Consider the following 10,920-nt stretch of genomic DNA (forward strand, 5'->3'; position numbering starts at 1 on the left):
TTTTAAAAAAATCATGGTTTTATTATTAATATAACATCGTCTTTTTTAGTTTTTATTTTACTTTATCTTATCCATATTACTATTTGCTGGAATTGTATTAAATGGAGTATGCTGATTTTTAACCAGTATGTAATGGTGTTTGTTTTTTATTAATATAACATCATTTATTTAATCTTTAGTTTTAGGTGATCCATCAGTGATGTTTAGAAAGATTCAACCATCTGTTGCACACAATGTAAAGATCCATTCAGTGTTATAAGTTTTTGTCACCTGTTGTGCTTTTTTTCAATCAATGCATCATTAAGCATTATGCACATTAGTCTCTCAGCTCCATCACCTCTCAACCATTATCTCCAAGCAAACATGCATAGATTTGGCTGTTTGCGTGGCAAGACCCCTCCCCCATGTGAAATGAAGACACAGGACACAGTATTTAAGGTTAATGGGTGTAAAAGGCCACAACTTTATTGATTACAGAATTGGAAGGTATTGGCCTTAGGCATTGGCTCCTATCGACTACCCGGCATGGGAACCGGGAAGGGTTGTCCACAAACCGTGGGAGTCCTGTTGAAGTACGCCAACTAGGATCCCACGGGTGTCACCGCTCTGGGGCGTGCCGGAGGCCCTTACCTCCCTAGGTTTCGGACAAGGCAACGCCCCCCGGAGTCCTCTACCGGACTACCCTTTCCTCCTGGGGAAGGTGATGGCGCTTCCTTCCCCCCTTCATTTGCATAACAATTGACCCCTGCCAATGCCTAACCGCCAATACCGAGTAAGTTGTGACGTTTGCTACGAGGTAGGCGAAAAAACCAAAAGGCTCGAAGTGGGCCGAATTGGAAAAATTCCTACCAGGCCCCATGCGGCGACCAACCGAAGTCCATAGCAAGGTCAAGTCTAGCTAAACCTAAGGGTGGGTGGGCTGGGAAAAAACCGCTCAGCTGGAACTGGGGCAAAGAGGGCGGTCCCCGGGCGTGCCTGGCCTTAAATAGGCCAAGCCACGCCCCCCCCGGTCCGCTGATTGGCGGGCCGGGCTGCCGACACGCCCGGGGATTCCCTGATCACGCGGGGGCAAGGGACAGCCCCCGCGTGAGTGAAGTGGGAGGGATTTCTGCCCGCAACCCCCTCTCCTCCCAGGTCGGAAATGGCTTTGTCACAACTCACTTTTGCTAGGATACTGACTTACCACCATTAGGAGGACAACTGTAGGTAGCTTAAGGCCTGTTTAGGCAGAGCTGGGTCCTCCGTCACCGTGGAGTGCCTCCCCCTAGCAGTGCTCCTCTGTTAACAGAAGCTGGCAAAAAATGCAACTTATGGCATCCTTCCCCCAGGCGTTCACAGCAGAAGGTTACTAAAATGCAACAGACAATAGGTGGTATTAAACAGCTCTAACAGCAGTAAAGCAACATGAAGACACATTCATTGCCAACAGCCAACAGCAGCTCCAGATAATAAAACAGTCTTGACCTGTCAACCGATAACAATTGGTGCACTACCGTGGCAAATAGTAATAGCTGCAATCCAGGATCAAGATGTTCCATGCCATAATTTTATACACAACACAGACAACGATGTTAGCTGAACATCATTGTGATACATTGGTGGGAAAGCTGCAACGGAGACCAGTGGTGTAGCATGGGTTGCCAGTGTCCAGGACAAGGCAAGTATTGCACCCCCTAACTGGTGCCTCCATGTGGCGCTGCTGCTAGACGGAGTTGCAGAGCAGTGGTGGGACATGTGAGTGTGCCTCCTTGGGTTGGGGTGCCGCCGCCACCACTGCCGTGAGCATCGCCATCCATCCAGCTTCCCCGCCAGCAAGGGACACTGCACAGCTGAGGGATACAAGGGACCGTCCCTTCCCAGCTCCTGCCCAGCTTGCTGCTCAGACATGGTGGCGGGTAGGATGGAGAGCACCTCCAGTCTGGGTGGCAGCTGCAGAGATGCGCTCCTAAAAACTTTTGTGCCCACCACCTTCCTGTGTGTGTAATCCTTGGATCCAGAGCAGAGGACACCAAAGGAAAACAGAAGAGGAAAAAGAAGGGGTAGGAGGAGAGGAGCATACTTTGGAAGAAATCACAGGTGTCAATGAAACTATGGTCAGAAATATACACCCAAGAGAACCCTGTTTTGAAATATATGGAACCTATTCAAACTGAGAAAGTTTAAATGGTCTGAGCAAACAATGTTAAGAGCAATCTCTTCTAAGATGGAATCAGTTGCCCCGAACAAGCTTGACAGAGTTGTCAAGTGTGGTTTCAGCAACCGGAATGCTGACTTCTTGCAAGATTATTCGAGTGTAATACAAATTATTCAACAACTTGAATTGATAAGCACTCTGAAAATGCCTTGCCCCACAGTTCAAATGAAAACTGTGAAGCAAGACAAAGAAGCTTCAATTCCAGCAAACCTAACAGCGGCTCATGCACATTTCTGAAATCGTTCTATATTGTTCCGGCACATCATGCTTTATAAAGCAACAATAACAAAGCAATAGGGCAGAAAAGACAAAGGTTTTTCTTCCGGACAATGACAGCTATTCATAAACCAGGATGACAAATTCTGTTATGAAAAAGTAGTCAGAAAAGAATTTCTGGCTCTAATCAAGTTTCAATGAAACTTGAAAATACAGAGTGTACAGGAAGGCTTTACACAGCTTTAATATGTCATCAGTACGGGTTTTCCTGGGGAAAAGCAACTTCTAATTCAGGGCATTCTAATCTCACTAAACCACAGACTGGAAAATACAGAACTAACGTGCACAGTATTTACCATCAATCATCTTCCATTTCTGCTGATACAAAGCCTAATGACCTAAAGAAAGTAACTAGCTAAGCTAGCACAGGTCACCTAAAGCAGGCGGAAATGCCAAAGAAATGTGTTTCATCATTTGATGACTCGAATGAGCCGAGGTCCTTGGATGAAGTTTTAGACGTTTTTGGCAAATCTGAGAGTCTTTGGGGCATACACTGAGATAATGATAACTTGCTGTATCAAGTGTGTATGATGAAGTTGGTGGGGTGTTGCGGGGGAATACTTTGGACCAAGACACGATGAAAAAGATTTTTTAAAAAGGCTCAATCAGTAGAAGGAAATGCTTTCAATTCTGCTAGCTCCATCTTGTATGCAGGCTGAGACCCCACCTGCCTGTGCCCTGACTCATAATAATAATAATAATAATTTATTATTTATACCCTGCCCATCTGGCTGGGTTTCCCCAGCCACTTTGGGCGGCTTCCAACAAAACACTAAAATACAATAATCTATCGAACCTTAAAAGCTTCCCTAAACAGGGCTGCCTTTAGATGTCTTCTAAAAGTTTGGTAGTTATTTTTCTCTTTGACATCTGGTGGGAGGGCATTCCACAGGGCGGGTGCCACTACCGAGAAGGCCCTCTGCCTGGTTCTCTGTAACTTGGCTTCTCACAGCGAAGGAACCACCAGAAGGCCCTCGGCGCTGGACCTCGGCACTGCTTATCTCCCCCTTGGACTACTGGAATGTACTCTACGTGGGGCTACCATTGAAGGTGACTTGGAAACTACAACTAATCCAGAATGCGGCAGCTAAACTGGTGACTGGGAGCAGCCGCCGGGACCTAAAGGATCTTCACTGGCTCCCAGCATGTTTCCAAGGTCAACTCAAAGTGTTGGTGTCAACCTTTAAAGCCCTAAAATAGCCTTGGTGCTGCAAACCTGAAGGAGCGTCTTCACCTCCATCGTCCAGCCCAGACACTGAGGTCCAGCTCCAAGGGCCTTCTGGCTGTTCCCTCACTGTGAAACTTGAAGCTACAGGGGAGCAGGGCAGAGGGCCTTCTCAGCAGTGGCACCCATCATGTGGAACACCCTCCTATCGGTTGTCAAACAGATAAACAACCATTTGACTTTTAGAAGACATCAAAGGCAGCCCTGTATAGCGACATTTTTAATGTTTGATGCTTTATTAATGTTTTTATACTTGGTGGAAGCCGCCCAGAGTGGCTGGGGCAACCCAGCCAGATAGGTGGGGTATAAATAAATAAATTATTATTACAGAAGGTACGCAGGTCAGTCTCTGGCATGTCCAAGTAGGGCTGGAACCAGCTTCTCTTTGGGACCTTAGAAAACTGCTGCATATTTTCCAGACACAGCCTGCAGTTGTTTTAAAAATGAGGGGGATTGTGATGAGAGGAAGTGGGGCACCTAAAGTTGTGTGTAGGGCATCCTGTCTGTGTCTCCAAGGTTTCAAGAGACTCCTCCATAATTCGTCCATAGCCATAAGGGCAAGGCTGCCCTTTTTCATAGAATCATAGAGTTGGAAGGGACCCCAAGGGTCATCTAGTCCAACCCCTGCAACGCAGGAATGAGAAAAGTTCTTATACTGTTTTTTCCCACCCACTGTCATCACAGTAAGACTTCACACTTAGATGATAAGCCAGGAAAATGAAGATTTTGCAGTGTGAATGATAACAGAGGACCTCTAGTGCAGATGTATGTTATTTGCTTTGCACTGAAGTAAGGGGCATTTTACAACGTGGACAGCCCAATTCTATACTAACATAACACAAGAAAACTGAGATTGCTGGACTCTGGCAACTTTGACACAGGAGCCAGGCCAATGTCCAGCCAAACCATACGAGGGTCAATCAATCACCTTCATTATAATATATAAACCTTCCAACTGACAATGAAACCAGTCAAACAATTTACTTCCTCTTCCAGAATAACTCTTTCATTTGTATAAACTTTTTCCTGGTATTCATGACAGCAGCTGAACATTTTTCTTTGTGGCTTCTTGGCTTTTTGGTCAAAATCAAGTGTAGAATATACTAGATTGCACATAGTGAGAAAGTGCCACATAAGGGCCAGTGAAGCCCTCCACATTGATTTTTTCTCTTTTTCTTACCCTGGCATTCAGGTTAGTCTTTGCACCAAAAAAGTTTAGAATAATAAGGCAAGCTAAACTTACTATTGTTTATGACTGCAAAGGAACCATTGCTACGCTTCTGGTTGTTTTTGACCTTCGCTCAACACCTGGGATTTTATTTGTTTGAGACCTGTACTATACATGACCCTTATTTTTTAAAATAAAAACCCAGGGCTAATTTCTCTGCCCAGTTTAAGTACCCTTGAGTACTTTTCTCTGCTTTTTCTGATACTTGATACTCCAGTTCCTCGGACTCTCTGGGTTGGCTCCTAATGTCAAATGGTTCATTTGAAGGGCAACCTTGCAAAATTTCCTTGAAGCAAATGTCTGTTCCCCTACAGGTTGGTAGACATCATTCATGCAGCACTGCAAAGGTCAGGAATTTATCCCCTTCCTTCCTTGAGGGCTGCTAGCAGATTATTAATAAACCAGCTTTGTCCACTTGTCAGGACGATATAGTACAGCCAGACAGACCTGGCTACCTTCAAACCACAAAGACTAATAATTTTAGGTCGTGCAACTCATGACATGTGAGGTTGCTAAAGCATGTCTTCTCTTGTGGAACAAGAAAGGACATATTATCAAGGAGATGTTGCAAGGGGAAAAAACCCTGAACAAGGAAAATATAAACTGCAAGCATTGTTCAACAAGGCAGCGTCTACCTGAGACTTGTCTGCTGATTTGAATTATTAAAGAAATTGTTGACACCTGAGCAGGAGCATCATCAAAAAACACATGAAACAATTTTGTTAACATTTTGGCCTTGTCCTCTTTCACTGTTCTGTGAAATAAATAATTAGCAGCTGATTTCTTGCTATAACATTAAAAGTGGATTATTAATTTTCTACAGCAAAATTCACAATGTTGACAAATTAATATCTTAAATATTTTTCCCTTTCTGCCTGCTTAAAAAGTAAAAATATTTCCAGTGTTTTTCTTCCTTTGAAATACCAAAATGTCCTGGAAACCATGAGTAAAAGGATTATTATTATTATTATTATTTCTTGACAATAATTTATTTCATCTGCCTTTACCCATCACAGTTTCAGATGGAAAATAACTTGAGATTTTGTACCTGCACTTTCAGCTATAAATGTCAGCTCTTTGTGGTCCAAGCACATGGAGGAAAGCTTCTGCAGACGAATTGTTTTGTCAAACTTAAGGTCAATGCAGGTTAGTTGAGCTGCAAAAGTTTCATTCATAATAAAAGAGAAAAGGAGAGTGGAGTTAAGTACAATCAGCTTTAAACCTTTGACCCACAAGTAATAAAACCAAAGGCAAGCATAAGATGATCAGATTCAGGAGGGCAGGCACATCAACATCGCATCCCAAATTACCAAGGCCTATGCTGCTAAAGATTCATACTATGAACTATTAAATTTGCCACTCACTGTTCTGTTTAGAGTGAAGGACAGAAGAAGTAAACATCAGGAAGAATGTTCTGAAAGTAAGAGCTGCTCAGTAGTGGAATGGACTCCCTTGGGAGGTGATGGACTCTCCTTCCATGGAGGTTTTGACGCAGAGGTTGGGTGGCCATCTGTCATGGATGCTTTAGTTGAGATACCTGCAGGGCAGGATATTAGACTAGATGACCCTTGGGATCCTTTCCAACTCTACAATTCTATGATTCTGAGTAATATTGTAACCCAAACGATGCTTATCTGGGAGTAAATCATATTAAATTCAGATTTGCTTGTAAAATACATGTAGAATTTCGATATAAAGCACAATATTATATATAGAATCTCTATGTAGAAAAATACATGAGTGGCGCTGTGGTCTTAACCACGGAGCCTAGGACTTGCCGATCAGAAGGTTGGCGGTACGGATCCCCGCGATGGGGTGAGCTCCTGTTGCTCGGTCCCTGCTCCTGCCAACCTAGCAGTTCGAAAGCACGTCAAAGTGCAAGTAGATAAATAGGTACTACTCCGGCGGGAAGGTAAACGGCGTTTCCGTGCGCTGCTCTGGTTCGCTAGAAGTGGCTTAGTCATGCTGACCACATGACCCGGAAGCTGTACGCCGGCTTCCTCGGCCAGTAAAGCGAGATGAGCGCCGCAACCCCAGAGTTGGTCACAACTGGACTTAACTGTCAGGGGTCCTTTACCTTTACCTTTATGTAGAAAAATACATTATGCATGTGTGAATCTGTTTGGGATTCTGTTGGAAAGTCATAATGTGCTCACAGGTGAGGAACCTTGGCCCCTTTGGATGCTGATGAACTATAACACATATCACCCCTGATCATTGACCATGCTGGCTAGAACTGATGGGAGTAGGTTCACCTTTGGTGGACATGCCCAAGGATCAAGGCTTTCTGGGAAATGATTTATAATGAAATGAAAAAGGTATTTAAATATACCTTCCTGAAGAAACCAGAGGCCTTTCTCCTGGGCATGGTCGGCCAATTGGTGTCAAAGAAGGACAGAACATTTTTTATGTATGCTACAACAGCAGCAAGAATACTCATTGCAAAGTATTGGAAGACAGAAGATCTACCCACCGTGGAAGAATGGCAGATGAAGGTTATAGACTATATGGGACTGGCAGAAATGACCGGCAGAATCCGAGACCAGGGAAAAGAGACGGCGGAAGAAGATTGGAAGAAATTTAAGGACTATCTTAGGAAACATTGTAAAATTATTGAAGGTTAGAACGATGTTGATTCAGAAATTAAGTGGTTATAAGCTGTAATGATTATGTGATCAAGAAAAGAAAGGTTAAAGATTATACAGAAATTAGGGGGAGGATTTGCTGAATTGAATTAATTAGAGATTGGAATACAGAAAGGGGAGGTATGAGGAGGTCGGGAAAGTAAGTTTTATGAATATAAGGGATTGAAATTATACTTGTTGTTGTATGTGTTTTGTATGTTTTGTATGTATTTTTACTGTTTTTGTTTTTTTGTTTTGTTTTTTCTATTTTATATAAACTTTTAAAACCTTAATAAATATTTTATAAAAAAACAACAACTTATTCCTAATAAAGATCCTTGAAAAGTAAAAAAAAAAAAAAAAGAACTGATGGGAGTAGGACCCCAACAACACCTAGAGGACCACAGGCTCTCATCTCTACTTTAGCTCTTATATTTGTGGAAATATACATTACATATACTAGAGACTGATTTCCATGCTAACCTCCCTTAAAAAGTAAAGGTAAAGGACGCCTGACAGTTAAGTCCAGTCGTGAACGACTCTGGGATTGCAGCACTCATCTCGCTTTACTGGCCGAGGGAGCCGGCGTTTGTCCGCAGACAGTTTTTCTGGGTCATGTGGCCAGCATGACTAAGCCTCTTCTGGCGAAACCAGAGCTGCGCACGGAAACACCATTTACCTTCCCACTGGAGTGGTACCTAGTTATCTACTTGCACTTTGATGTGCTTTTGAACTGCTAGGTTGGCAGGAGCAGGGACTGGGCAACGGGAGCTCACCCCATCGTGGGGATTCGAACCACCAACCTTCTGATCGGCAAGCCCAAGGCTCAGTGGTTTAGACCACAGCGCCACCCACGTCCCTTACTCCTTGCCAAAGTCCCCATTAACCCTTGCCAAGCCCCTTGCCCTGCCTCTTACTCTTTGACTGAGCCCCCTCCCCTAAGCCATGTCCTTTCTCCTTCCTTAAAGGTAAAGGTAAAGGGACCCCTGACTATTAGGTCCAGTCGTGAACGACTCTGGGGTTGCAGCACTCGTCTCACTTTATTGGCCGAGGGAGCTGGCATTTGTCCACAGACAGCTTCCAGGTCATGTGGCCAGCATGACTAAGCCGCTTCAGGCAAACCATAGCAGCACATAGAAACGCCGTTTACCTTCCCGCCAGAGCGGTGCCTATTTATTTACTTGCACTTTGTGCTTTCGAACTGCTAGGTTGGCAGGAGCAGGGACCGAGCAATGGGAACTCACCCCATCACGGGGATTCGAACCGCCGACCTTCTGATCGGCAAGTCCTAGGCTCTGTGGTTTAACCCACAGCGCCACCCATGTCTCCTTCCTTACTCCTCACCAAACTTCCCCAGCTCACCCATGTCACTGCTCTGCCCTCTCGCTCAACCCACCTCATTTCTGCATGCCCATCAAGTCCACTCTGTCCCCGCAACATGTCAACCCTCTCACCCGACCTGCCATGCCAACACAAGCCCAGCTGGCTTGCCCACTTCAACCCTCCACCTCACTTCTTGTTTGCTCTGCTGAAAGCCTTGTTTGTTCCCATGCTTGCCTCCGGTGCTTCCTCCAGCCCGGAGCATGCACAGTTCAACACTAGCATGAGGACCGACTAGTGCAAATATAGTGTATACGTTAAGTATACACGTTTTCCTACACTGACTAAACAGTGTATGTTGAAATTTGCAAAACAAAAACTGAGTGAGATGCAGCAGAGACTTAGAAGAAGCTTCTCTTTTTGATAATCCCTTCAAACTATCTTATTTTAATAGGCTTCAATTGATTATGAACACATTGTATTTGATTTCTATTTTGTATAACCCTTTGAGATTCTTTAATACTGCATTTGAATATAAAGAGTTTAAGAAAATTTCAAAATAAATACAAATCAAAATATAGACTGGAGTGTAATGGTCACATATCCTAAAGTGATTTGTACAACCTTGAGTGAGCTTTATGCTCTATGAACTCAACTTTTTTTTTTTTACAAAAAGTATTCTTCTTTTATTTGCAGACCAGATTTGTCTACACATTCCTAGTTGCAATGCATAACTGAACCCCTTCTTGTAAAACAGATTAATAAGATTCTGTTGCTCTCTCTCTGTGTGTGTGTGTGTGTGTGTATGTGTGTGTGTGTGTGTACACACATTTACTTTGAATTTACCTACGGCTAGTCTATAAGGGAAATAAGTTTTATATTTCTTATCATATTGTTTATAAATATATTGTATTTTAGTGTTTTGTTGGAAGCTGCCCAGAGTGGCTGGGGAAAGCCAGCCAGATGGGCGGGGTATAAATTATTATTATTATTATTATTATTATTATTATTATTATTATTTGCAAAAAATATAGAGAGCAGGATCTGAAGTGTCAGCTATTTTGTCTTTTCTTTCAATGGTACTTCCCAAGATAAAGAACTTTCTAGAGCAACACGAAATACAGCTTGAGAGGCTGCCACACACACAAAAAAAATATTGTCCTCCCTCCTTTGTGCATGCAGGAATTTTCCATTCATGTAAGTGGGGAGGGACGGATCCATGGCAGTAGTCAAAAAGATGTATCTGGGCTCATGCACACATTATTTTCTGATGAGAACATTCTAGAATCTTCATAAACAGCCATTTTCATGGGGGGTTTTGTGTTTTTACTTCCTAATGTTTGCTATAGCAGTTTTGACTAGTGAAAACAAACTACATCATTTTAATTAATTATTACACATGTACTCACAAGAAGTTTGGTATTCCAATAGCTGACATTGCACTGCATCACATATTCCTCTGGGCAAAGAAAGAGACCTATATAACTAGTAACCACAATTTTAAGTACATTCCACATTGAATTATGAGTGTCATGTTTCATTATAAATTAATTTATGACTGTTTGCTCAAGCCCTCATCTCCATTTCCTCCTCAGCGCAGTAATTTCTGACATGAACAGAATGATAGAGAGGGCCTTTTTATTTAGTATAAATGGCATTCTCATATATCCACATAATCACTCAATATAAGGCTTTGGAGGTTGTTTTCTGTTGTACATCATTGCTTCTTCTTCTGCATCGCTTGTCCTTGTTGCAATAAATTTTGGATGTAGTATTTTGAAGAAAAGATGCAGCTGCTTAGAAATATTTTTTTGTCACTGTGGCTTAATATTTGCGTGGCCAGGTCCCAAACCCTCCCAGGAAGTGGAATAAAGACACATGAAACAGTATTTTAGGTTAATGGGCGAAAAAGGCCACAACTTTGTTGGTTACAGAATGTGAGTGGTATTGGCTTAGGCATTGGAAACCACACAACTATATCTGACTCCTGCCCGTCTGCAGGAGTCTTGGAAGGGTCAACCACCAGTAGGGGGAGCCCTGCTGGTGCACATCA

The sequence above is a fragment of the Podarcis filfolensis genome (assembly GCF_964270895.1).
Source record: "Podarcis filfolensis genome assembly, chromosome: 3".
Classification (NCBI taxonomy): Eukaryota; Metazoa; Chordata; class Lepidosauria; order Squamata; family Lacertidae; genus Podarcis; species Podarcis filfolensis.